The sequence below is a fragment of the Canis lupus genome, chromosome 28 (genome assembly GCF_011100685.1).
Source record: "Canis lupus familiaris isolate Mischka breed German Shepherd chromosome 28, alternate assembly UU_Cfam_GSD_1.0, whole genome shotgun sequence".
Lineage (NCBI taxonomy): Eukaryota > Metazoa > Chordata > Mammalia > Carnivora > Canidae > Canis > Canis lupus.
Genome location: NC_049249.1, coordinates 20,962,124 through 20,975,524, shown reverse-complemented (window position 1 = coordinate 20,975,524; position 13,401 = coordinate 20,962,124).

Here is a 13,401-nt window from a genome sequence, read left to right as displayed (position 1 = left end):
CAAAATTTATATATATATATATTTTTTATTATATTTATTATATTTTATTTATTTATGAGAGACACAGAGAGAGAGAGAGGCAGAGACACAGGCAGAGGGAGAAGCAGGCTCCATGCGGAGACCCCATGTGGCACTCGATCTTGGGAGTCTGGGACCATGCTCTGAGCCAAAGGCTCAACTGCTGAGCCACTCAGGCATTCCAAAGAAAACAAAAATTAAGAAGGCTAACACTTATTGCTGGCAGGAATTTGGGTAAAAGGATGCTGATACATTACTGATGAACATGTAGATTGCCACAATTTTTTTGGAAAGCACTCTTGTAACAGCTGTTAAAACTTGAAACTACATAAACCCTCTGTCCCAGAAGGCCTACTATTTGAATCTTTCCCATAAAAATAAGAGCTCCAGGTTTTTAAAGGTATATGTACAAGAATGTTTATGACAGCATTGTACCTAGTGGCAAGCAACTGAGTACAAAGTGAGTGTCTGTAAATGGAGAACTCCAGAAACACTCCCTCGTGATACCCACTTTATAGCCACCTACTTATCCCAATAGCACATTGGCTTACTTAATTACAGAACAGCTGCACTTTGAAATATTATGCAGATACTAAAAAATAATGAATCAGAGTATTAGTTTACAAATTGAATGAATGACAGTGTTTCATACCTAGCTCTGAATGACCGCAGCATGTGCATATTTAAACTCTATGTGCTATTTTGTGTTTTATTTTCCCTCATTTTTTTTCTTTTTGATTTATGTTCTTGGCCTTCACCTTATCTTTTTTAGGGTGGTAAGAGTTAATGAGCTGAATTTAGGGTTTGGAATTAGAGTAAATTACTACTGAGATAGCAGGGCCTTTTAGTTCTCTTTGTTCATTAGGTTAACACTAGCTCATTGACACATTGCAATAAGATTTGAGAACAAAGCCTTAGATGATGCTTCTGCACCCACATTCGTCCCCAATATCTCATGCCTACTAACTATGAGCCCAGACACTCAGAAGTTCTAGCGCTTAGCCATCTCTCTCTCTCTCTCTCTGCTTGCACTCTATGGCATGAGAAACCACTCATTTTATTATAGAATGAAGTGGTTAGGGGACAGCAATTGGGAGGCCAAGTTCAATGTGAGGAGAGTTGTGTGTCTCAGGAGAGGTCTCTATTGGTAACCCATTCAATTGTAGTCTCGTCATTCCATTTCTTTTTCTTTTTTTTTTTAATTTTTTTATTTATTTATGATAGTCACAGAGAGAGAGAGAGAGAGAGAGAGAGAGAGAGAGAGAGAGAGGCAGAGACAAAGGCAGAGGGAAAAGCAGGCTCCATGCCCCGGGAGCCCGACGTGGGATTCGATCCCGGGTCTCCAGGATCGCGCCCTGGGCCAAAGGCAGGCGCCAAACCGCTGCGCCACCCAGGGATCCCTCGTCATTACATTTCTATAAAGTAGTAACTGATCTGTACTATTGGAAGCCATTGTGCTGGTAACTGTAACAGGCTATCACTTTGGGAGGGCATGAGGGTGGCTTTTTGGGAAGCAGATAACATTATTTTTCTTGATATTGAGGCTAGCTGCATGGATGCATTTAGTTTGTGACAACTCATCAAATTGTACCCTGATTTTGGTTTTCTTTGGTACATATATACAAAATATATGTATGTTATACTTCATATTAAAACATACTGAGGGACGCCTAGGTAGCTTGAGCACCTGCGTTTGGCTCAGGGCATGATCCTGGAGTTCTGGGATTGAGTCCCACATCAGGCTCCTGAGAGTCTACTTCTCCCTCTGCCTATGTCTCTGCCTTCTCTCTCTCTGTCTCTTGTGAATAAATAAATAAAATCTTAAAAAAAAAAACCCCATACTGAAGTACACTATACTTCCATAGAAGGTTAAACATAAATAAAAATAACATATTATATTAAATAGGGTTATGAATATTACTGTATAAAATGATCATGGAATCTCAATGACTTAATATAATAACATTTTACTTTTTACTCATATTTCTGAGACTGTTGCTGTCAGAGAATATTCCTGAGTAGCTCTTCTCTAACCACTGACTCAAGGATCCAGGCTTCTTCCATCTTTAGACATGGCTATACTCAATATTTGGTTCTCTGTTGGAAAGGGATACAGGAAAATCATGAACGGTGGATCTTTAGGGATCAGGCTTGGGAATAGTGAGTATCACTATACTAATATTCTAATGGATAAAAGTGATCAAATGACTTCACCTAGGGGCAGGAAAATTTAGTCTTTCAATTTTCCCTTAGGGAAATAATACAGTTTGATAAACATATTATTTTGTTTTGCATAGACTCTGTTTTTTTTAAAAATATAATGCAATCCATTTGGAAGAAACAGGATTGCCATTTGAAACAAATGAACAATAAATGATTGAATCATTTGAGAAGACTTCCTGGAGAAAGCAGTACTTCAGTTGTGCCCTGATAAATGAAGGCAATATTGAATAGGTGGAGGGACAGGAGAAGCATTGGTCCTGGGGACTTTTTCATTATTAATATACCAACACAAAGAGCAGAACAGAAGCATCCCTGCTATATTGCAATTGTTGTAAGTATCCCTCATTTTCCAAAGGAAACTTTAGGATGAAATTAAATTTAGAAATTGGAAGTGGAAAGTTGGAATTGCCTCTACTGTACTTAGGGGGCAGCTTAATCAACTTTTTGCCTTCAGGAATGTAATTATCTTTTGTTTGACATTACTCCAGACAAGAGGGTTTACTTATCTGCTTTATAAGGATTTTGTCATGTATCTCCCTCCATCCACGATATTTTCTGGCAACTTCAGCATGTCCTGTGTTCTTTCAGTCTATTTTGCATGCATTATAGTCTTGCCCTCTCCACTAGACTCTTCTCTCTCAAAACAGTTTTGTCCCTCAACACAAAGCACAGTATGGGGGGTATAATAGTTGTAAGAAACTAAGACATTTTGATTCTTTGTTTCATTGGGTCTTGGAAAATATTTAGCATTATAGTTTTTTTCCCTTGCTTTATCTTCCCAGACTTTTACACAGGAACAACAAAACACCAGTATCATGAATTAAATCTTCATATCCTTTTCCTCTTTGCAGCTTATCAGTGAGGGAGCAAGAAACTAGGTTGTAGTAGTTACCATCATGAAGCTATGTTGTTTCCTCATCTTGGAGGTGAGATGCAGAGCTGAATTTTATGAAATTCCCACCCTGCCTTTTCATATAGTCACAAGTAATCCACAGAATGTTGAGTATTTTATGTTCCAATACATTATTCATTTAATGCTCTACCATATTTACAGATTGGGGCCATATGTGCTTGTATGTGCATTCAAGATTGGCTTCAAGCTCTAGTGCTACCACTTTCAAGACTTAAGATAATTTGTGCAACTGCGATTATTTCCTGACATCTCCTTTGCCAACTTGGAATCTTAGATGAGCAAAGAAATAGCAGTAAAATGTCACATAAAAGCAAATACATATCCAATTGGTGTGCCTCCAAGAAGCATCTCTCAACAAAGAATCTTCAGTCTATGTTAAACTAGTATCTTAAGTTAATAGATGATTCTGTTTTAGATCAATTTAATGGGAGAAAAATAGACCAAACAAATTTTTATTTTCTAATATGAAACATAATCTAAGAATGTGAATAATTTTGTTTTCATTTCCATTATCTTCAAATCATTGTGTCATTAAGCATGTTGGCAAAAACAGTAACAAATGTCAAAGGGCAATGTTTTCCCTGCTAAGCCACTCCAGTACCTTACTGTAGTCTTTATCTTCAGTGCTGGGGCCAGGTTCTGAAAATCTATTGTATTTATTAGGTATTTCCATAATTAAGAGCAAAATATTTATAATTAAATGTCAGGCCCTTCTATGATTAGGGCCAATGACCAGAAAATCCAAGGAAGGGTTTAAGGTGTTACATGGGAACATACTTGACTTTCCAAACAACAAAAAGGGGTTGTCCTGACCCAAGCAGGTGAAACCAATGACAAACCTGGTAAGTCTTGTGGAAGCCTTAAACGTTGAAGTTCTCCCAGTTTCTGGTTTGCTAAGTACTGGAAGTGCCCAGAAAAAGTTCCCCTGAAAACACACTATTCTCATCCCTCCTTATTTGCATCAGAAATTAATTTACCAGCTAAGGCACTTGAAATGATGCCTTAAATGTTATGAGACTGTCCAAAATCCTCAGCAGTGCTGAGCCTCAATGGTTTCATGTTTCAGGCTCTCCCCTGCTGTGTTTTAAGAAAGACTGCTCATCCTATCATTGTCTTTGCCAGGAGTCTGTCACTTTCCCTCTCTGGCAGGTCTTCCAAGTTGTTGGCAATAATTCCATTAATTTCAGAATGTGGATAACTGACAATATTCATTAGTTTTTTATCCACGCTCCCTTCTCTGGACCAGCCCAGTGTTGGCTAAAGAGTGAATTGGTTGGCTCCAAAGTCAAGGTCAAGAGCAACACAGACATGAGGATTAGAGATGTGGAAGAGAAGGATGAAGAGGAGGAGGAGAGCTAAAATATTTCTGGAGGTTGAAAAACTGAGTTGGAGAATTACGTATTTTAGGACCAGAAAAAAAAAAAAAAAAAAAAAACACAAGACAGCTTGGAATTTAGGCAGTATAAAATGTCAAAATCTGAGATTTACCAAAAAATTTTCTGTCACAAGCAATGGTGAGGATTATGAGGAAGATGGTGATGATAACGTTTATTGAGTCGTTATCACATAGAGGGCACAGTTTTACATTGCTTCATATATATTTTCTAATTTAGTCCTAAACTTAGAGCAGGTATTACTATCATATGCATTTCACATATGAAACAACCAAGGATCAAGATGTTGTAACTTGCCTAATGTAATGCAGGCAATTAGGTGCTCAGGGAAGACTTAGACCCACTTCTGCTTGATAATAGAGTAGGTGCTTTCATCTTTTCTCATCTGTTTTAAATATTGTATAAAATATGTTTGATGTCCCCCAGATCTCCTACACCAGTTCTGTGGGTAAGTCCTGTGCTCCTGTGTTTCTGTGAGCTTCTCCTAAGGGTTTGTACCTGCTGTTTAGAGGCTGATCACTGGGTTTGTGGAACAACTTTGATCAGACAAATCAGAAGCCAGAAATGCCTGGGAGTTTTATTCTGGTTGGAGATTGTGGGAATTCCTGAAGGAGTATGAAAACCCAGTTCCACTTTGAGTTGAGATGAACTCTGTGATGAAATTGTGCTGCAGAGCCCCAACTGCCATTGGGCTGAAGGCTAGTATGATGCCTAAAATAGAACACTGTTTGGGCGCTTTACCCTCTCTCCCTGCTTCTTTCACTGCCCTCCTGGTTTCTCTTGGGAAAATCCCTTTAATAAATCATATGCAAATCCTGTCCCCTTGCCTGCTTGCTTGTGGGGGGCATGGGTGGGGTGTATCTGAACTAAGACAATTTGCTTTTGTCCCATTCTACACTTGACCCTACAAATGAGCCAACTTTAATGAAAGGCAATATGATATAATAATTGAACAGAGCTAAGGAAGAGACTTTAAAAATTGTTCTACATGTTTATTTGTCTTCCTAGTTACTCTCATATCATTCATTCAAGCATTCATTCAATAAAAACATATTTTTTACCATGTACCTTGGATCAATGTAAATGTGTACATACCCCTGCATGTGGATAGCAAGTGTATACACATAGGAAATTCAGAAGGGATAGAAGTCTCAATAAAATTCAGTCCTTTATAATCATGTATATCATTTCAATTTCCATAATATGATTTCTTCTTAATCTGAATTTATTATAGTTTGGAATATTTTTCATGACTGGGTGGTGTTTGGGGCAGAAAAGCTTGAGAATGGTGTTGGCTCAGACTAGAAACCTTCACTCAAAATAGGTTGAGTAAACATCTTCCATACAGTAATGATAAAGCCACTTTCTTACAGTTTTTGGAGCTTGGTCTTGGGAAAAAGGATGAGTCATAGAAATAAAAGTATTCATAAAAGAAAATGTTGTTAATAATATGATTTATTTTGAAATGGAGATATTGCCCTGGCTGCATGTTACCCCTTCACTCCAAATTTATTTTGTGATTTGTTGTGAGAGGTAAAGGGATAAGATTTTGAAAGGGAAGTGAATAGCTCAGAAATTTTTGTTTAAAGATTTTGTTTATTTATTCATGAGATACAGAGAGAGAGAGAGAGAGAGAGAGAGAGAAGCAGAGGGAGAAGGCTCCATGCAAGGAGCCCGATGTGGGACTCGATCTCGGGACTCCAGGATCATACCCTGGGCCGAAGGCAGGCGCCAAACTGCTGAGCCACCCAGGGATCCCAAGCTCAGAAATATTTTTAAAGATTTTATTTATTTACTTAATGAGAAACACACAGATAGAGGCAGAGACATAGGCAGAGGGAGAAGCAGGCTTTCCGCAAAAAGTTCAATGTGGGACTTGAACCGGGATCCCGGGATCACGCCCTGAGCGGAAGGCAGATGCTCAACCGCTGAGCCACCCCAGGTGTCCCAATAAGCTCAGAAATTTGAACCTAGATTCCTCAATGTTAGAAACCCCAAAGATCTGTGGGTTATAGATGTTACTCCCAAGTATCCCTGTCTCTCACTCCCTTCACTGTCTTTTTTTTTTACTTCTGTCATTTTTTTCATTATCTGAAAATTCTCACTAGGTTTAGAGAATGTTCCATCTACAACACAATCTTTCTCCTCAGTTTCAAACCTCAAGGCTATGCCTGCCATTCCTATACACATATTTTAGTTGCTTTTCCCTTTGCTTCTTAATGACATTTGCTCTTTTATTCTTAGTGACATTTACACTTTAGCTATCTTTCTGAAATTAACAGTGTTGTGTCAGGTTGCATACCCTTAGCCAAAGGCTATTATAAAGTATACAAGACAAACAAATAAGTACAGGGTAGTCTGCAGACTGATTCAAAAGAGAGCATTTTTGAGCATGTACATATGCTTTGCTCTTAGAATCATCAAGGAAAGAACTCACAATCATCAGCACCAACTTTATTTAAATGTATTATTAAAATAAATTTAACATTAAAAGAAAAGTATTGAAGAAAGAGAGACTCAAATTCGTATGCATGTCTGTGTGAGTTAATGAATGATATCTTTCCAGGGCCCATGTTAAATGAATACATTTAGAAATCATCTAGCATGGATTTGGAAAACAAAACACAGTATAAAATTTGTTGTGAAAGAACCTCCAGCTCAAAAGGCCACAGATTCCGATTCACTGGGCTAGATAGAAAACCAGATGGGTTTGCTCAGTGTTGAGAGCTGGCCCAAAAGTGAGTTACTGGGAAATGTGAGTCAGGGGTAAAGTCAGAGGAAAAGAGTGTGTCATAGTTTCACAAAATAAATTCTGGATAAGGACTTTATAGAAAGTATATAATACTTTCAAAACTTAAGTTTTAGAGCTCCTTCATAGACCTATTGAATCACACTCTTTGGCAGTAGGGTCAAGCATAGCTGGTTACAAGGGTTTTATTTTTATTTATTTATTTATTTATTTTTTTTGGTTACAAGGGTTTTAAAAGATGTCTTCAGGGTCTAGTTTCTCTCCACACTATAACTTAGTGTTAACACTATTATCATCATTTTTGTGTTAATTCTATTTTCAGTGAGGATTTTCCTCTTGGTCACATTGGGTGCCAGTCATTCCTGGGCTACATTTCCTCTGCTTTCTTTGTGGACTGAAATGTGCACCTACTCCCTTAATTGTGCTGAAAAAGTCCTAGAATTAAACATTATCATCTCTGGTTGGTTTGACTGGGTCACATTCTCATTCCTCTGTCAGTTACTGTTGTCACAGTACTGTTAGCTGGATAGGTATAGATTATGTGGCACCTAGGTTGCTTGAATGGAGTTAACACCACTGAGCCACATGGATTGAAAGAGTATGGGAAGGATGGATTCCCAAATGAAATGGGAGACTAGACCAAAGGGAGCTAACTTGAGATGAAATGTATATAATAATAGTTAAGAGGTATTTTATTTTATTTTTTAAAAGGTTATATTTATTTTATTTGAGATAGAGGGAGAGAGAATGTGAATGGGGGAGGTGCAGAGAGAGAGAGAGAGAGAGAAGCAGACTCCCCACTGAGCAGGGAGCCCAACATAGAGCTCCCTCCCAGGACTTGGGGGTCAAGACCTGAGCCGAAGGCAGGCACTTAACTGACTGAGCCACTCGATCGCCCCTCAAGAGATATTTGAGATGTGTAATTGAAATGATTTTTTATATTTGTTGATTAGATTTAGGAGCATCAAAGAAATATCATTTCTAGCTTTATCTTTTATATCTGAAAGTCCAATATTTAACCTTAGATGGAGCTAGATTCCATTTTTTGTACGATGTCGTACAGGGTTTTCTCTATGTACATCTTGGCTTAATTTCCTTTGAGCTGATTTCCTTCTCAGTATGCTCCATATCAGGCAGCAAGACGGCATCTAGCAGACCTGGGTTTACAAAATCTTTAAAATTCATCTTTCCAGTGTAAGAGTTCAAATATTTCTCCTTTGGTACCTATATCAATGCCAACAAAGGATTACGAAAGGCCATAATTTTATGGTCCAAATTGTTTCCCTCCAAATTCATATGTTGAAGCCCTAAGCCTTAGTACCTTAGAATGTGAGTTTGCTAACGAGGTAATTAAGATTAAATGAGGTCATATATATGCACCTATGTTAGGGTTACCAGAGAAATAGAACCAATAGGAGATATGTACATACATACATACATACATACACATATATATGTATACATATATACATATATGTATATACAGGAAGACTTATTTTAAGGGATTGGCTCATGTGATTATGTATGCTTGGGGAGCATAAAATCTAGAGCTGGGGGCTCAGGAAAGAGTGGCAGAATGTTGACAGACCAGGAAGAGCCAGTGTTAAAGATAAAGTCTGAAGGTAGGTGCTGGCTGAATTCTCTCTTGCTTGGTGGAGGTCAGCCTTTTGTTCTAAGTAGGCTTTGAACAGATCAGATGAGGTGCACCCACATGATAGAAGGTCATTCTGCTTTACTCAAAGTCATAGCTTTAAATGTAAATTTCATTCAAAAATATCCACACAGGGCAGCCCCGGTGGCTCAGCGGTTTAGCGCCACCTGCAGCCCAGGGTGTGATCCTGGAGACCCGGGATCAAGTCCCATGTCAGGCTCCCTGCATGGAGCCTGCTTCTCCCTCTGCCTGTGTCTCTGCCTCTGTGTGTGTGTGTGTTTCTCATGAACAAATAAATAAAATCTTAAAAAAAAAATCCACACAGAAAAACCCAGGATAATGTTAGACCCAATATCTGGGGACTGTGATCCAGCCAAACTGACACATATAATTAATCATCACAGGCATCTAATCAAATCTTCATGGTGTTTTTATAAAAGAAAATGTGGATATACAAGGAGACACCAGGGATGCACACACATGTAGTAAAGACATAGTCAGAGATGGCCATTTGCAAGCAAGGGATCTTAGGAGGAATGAAATCTACTGTTATCTTGGTCTTAGACTTCTAGCCTCTAAAACTATGAGAAAATAAATTTCCGCTGTTTAAGACATCTAGTCTGTTGTATTTTGTTATGGAAGCCCTAGAAAATTAATACAGTGCCCAACTACAGACCAACCACTATATAAGGTATAAGGAGGATGGGGTACTCTTATTGGACAGACTGAATCAGATGTTCACCCCTGAGGCTGGAAAAGTAAGGATCATAACTGATAATCCAAAAGAATTACAAAGATTAGAATTGGAAATTTTTCAAAAATTCTACAAAAAGTAATTATTTCTGAACTAATTACTCCTGCCATAGTGATATTCTTCATTGAGATTGATCCTAGGGAGCCATAGTAATGGAGGAATAGGGAAGTGTACCAGAAAAATGGAAAGATAGGAGAGAGACAAAATTCAAGGCTTCTCATTGAAACGCCCATGGTAGGAGATGCTAAGATTGTATGCCAAGACAGGAAATAAGAGACATACGCTGTGAGTGACATATAATACCACTGAAGCTTTTAATTGAAGAGACATTTATAATTATACATCACCAATGGAGGTACTTTAGATAGGCAGAGAGATAGATTATAGATTATGGATATAGATATAGGTGACAAAGATACAGATATGCACACCTTAGGGCAGCAAGAGATGTCTTTTAGAAGATGTTTTCTTGCAAATCACTGGCTATCAGCACTAAGACTGGGATTTCCAGGTCCTCAGTTAGAACCATAAAAATTTACCAGGTTTCTTTTGCTTATACTCAAGCTTAATGACCATACTCTTCATTGCTAATTAGCTTCTTTGTGTTCACATTCTAAAAAGGGAGGTTTTGATTGGTGCTTACTACCATCCAGTTTAGAGCACTACTGTTGGGAAGAATTTCACACATGTCATCTCAGAAGTGGTTTTCCATCTTCATATCTTGCCAGTATATGGATGCTTTCAGCTCATGACCAAACCCATAAGTTCAAACATATGTTATCAAAGTTGTAGAGATCTCTTTATTTACTCCGAACACAAAGCATATAACATAGAAAAATACCCAGGAAATAGAGTTAGTGTTACTTTCCAAGGCATCAAAGTTTCCTCCACAATGAAATCAACCCTGATTAGTTCATAATTTATTGTTTATTACAAGGTTATGATGGTGATGGTGATGATGATGATGCTAGTATGATAGTTACCACTAAAATTTCTCTTTAAGCCAGGTTCTTCCTGGAGTGTATTGTTTTATTTACTTATTTTTTATTTTATTTTTTTTAAAGATTTTATTTATTTATTCATGAGAGACACACAGAGAAAGAGAGAGAGAGAGAGGCAGAGACACAGGCAGAGAGAGAAGCAGGCTCCATGCAGGGAGCCCGACGTGGGACTCGATCCCAGGACCTCAGGGTCAGGCCCTGGACTGAAGGTGGTGCTAAACCACTGAGCCACTTGGGGTTCCCTGTTTTATTTACTTATTTAATTCAAAAGTACTCTACCAAGAATGTAGGATTATTAACCAATTTGATAGACATAGAAAATGAGTAGATTTTAAATAAGCTGCCTAAATATTCAAATTTAATAAATATTGTGGAAGGCAAAATAAAACTGTAATCAAAATTCTAGTTCTAAAAGTGCTCTAGCTGTAGTGAATAGGATCAATGGACCTTGATAATTTCTTTGATGTTTTTCCCAAAAGCACTTCAGGACTTCCCCAGAGACCCTTTTTAGTAGGCACATTATTGTGAATCCAAGAAGGGATCACATCCTGCAGAGAGAGGGAGTTGGCATGAATCCTAGAGAAGAAGACTATGATTCTAAAGCTTTTCTGCTTCTGAGATTTTGCTGAGTGTCTTTCACCATTCACTCAAAATGAAGCATTTCAAAGTCAGACTATAATAACCACTAAGTTAACCATAAGGATGATGATTTTGGGAATTCTCTGATGAAAGTGCTATTTCTCACTTTTGCAGGAAAAGTATGTAAGGACTTTTCCCACCTTTATTTCTCAGCCTTTTAGACTGCTCATTTGATGACACTGCATATGTATTTATGAGAAGTTACAGGTTTTTTTTAACTGCAAAAGTTTAATTCTTCTGAAACGTCAGAAGACACACATTTGAGAAATAGCTCCCTTCAGGTGATAGATTCCTCCAACATGTGTTTCCAAAACTATTGAAATCACTATCTCCATCACTTCTTATTTCATAGCTAAGCTTAATCACCCAGCTTGAATGTAATTCCTTCACATTATTATAGATTGCATGTCAGTGTGAGATATGGCTATAATGGTACCATCCAATAAATCTGATGAAAATGGAGAAGTTTCTCTTTGCTAGCATTGAAAATTTTGGTTGATTGACAAATGACTTTTTCACACACATGTCAGAAGGAGAAGAGTTCAAATTCTCATATATTAATAATAATGGGTATAATATATTATTAAATTATTATAAATACTTCTGTACGACAGAACTAGAGTACCCTGTATGCTATAGCTGAATGGATCACTAAACTTGACCATATTCTTTAATATTTATTGAGTAAATAAGGAAGAGAGGAGGCTTCCATGGGGTTCTGAGGGGTCCTTGGTAGTTGGAATTCATCTTTGCTCATTACATTTTCCTTTTTGTGCAGCCCCTAAGTGGCAGCTTCTGGTCCTGCTGCTCCATCACCACCATCTGCTGTTTTCAGCCAGGTCCTCTCCTTCTTGAACCTCCTGTGGGATGCAAACAGTTATCATAAATTCTCTTATTTCCCAGTTCCTAATATAAGCACAGTAACCACAGAGGGTTTCTAAAGTTTTTGCTCTGTGAGTTAGCATAGGAATTACATAGGAAATAAAATGTCAACTGGTTTCATCTACTCACCACACACAGCAAAACATGTCTGGGCCTCAGCAGTGAAAAAGATATGTATAGATGAACAAACTAAGAGCAAGAAAATTTGTAGGGTTGCAGCAAATGAGCCCTACACACCAAATTCATTGCAAAGCACATAAAGAACTTTCTTCTGCTTGCTATTATGTGCCTCTAATGGGCTAGGCTGCTTTAGAATGTGGCATAAGCTGTCAATCTTTGATGCTAAATTGAAAGCTATAAAAGGATCAAATGCAAGGATCATTAGGATAAAAATTATACTGTTCCCCATAGTCTCAGATCTAAGTTATTTCCATAGTCTCTGTTCCTATTTTAGTGCCAAAGGCAAGTTTAGAAACAAACAAAACAAGAAGCTTATTTAAGGTATAGGTTACAAACATATTGACAGAGAGAGGAATAGTTCATGGGCAATCATAGATGGGGTGCTTGGAGACCTGCTAGTCATTTTCCAGGACAAATCTCTTAGACCATGACCATATAGATAAATACCAATTTAATATGCTTTCAGTTGGTATCTCAAAACTCTTGTAAGGTTATCCTGATGGAAGAGTTACAGTCAGAACATGAGTACCATTGAGGATATAGCATGAGATTTTGGGTTCACTTTAAGAGTCAGGGGAAGCCATTGAAACAGTTCAAGCAGAGAAGTGACAAAATCTGATTTATGCTTAATAACCTTTGTCCAGCTGTTGTATAGTGAGTGTATTAAAGAGGGCCAAGAGGAGAAGCAGGAGCCCAAGTGGGAACTGTAGCAGTGGTCTTGGTAAAGGTCCTCAGCGAACATACTGGAAGGTGATTTAAATAGAACTCAGATATCCATGTGTTTCTGCCTGCCTGTCACTGAGCCAGGCTCTGTCAGATTGGAATATGCTCTTCAGGCTGCAGAAACAGAACACTCTCCTGATAAACTTCTGGGCAATCAGTTGCCTCTGAAAATAATTTTTAGAAAAATTTCTATTTATGTCTTTTAAATAGAGAGAGAATGGAAAAGAATAACTTGGTATGCTTATGGGCAAAAGTAATAGGAAAATAGTAAAAA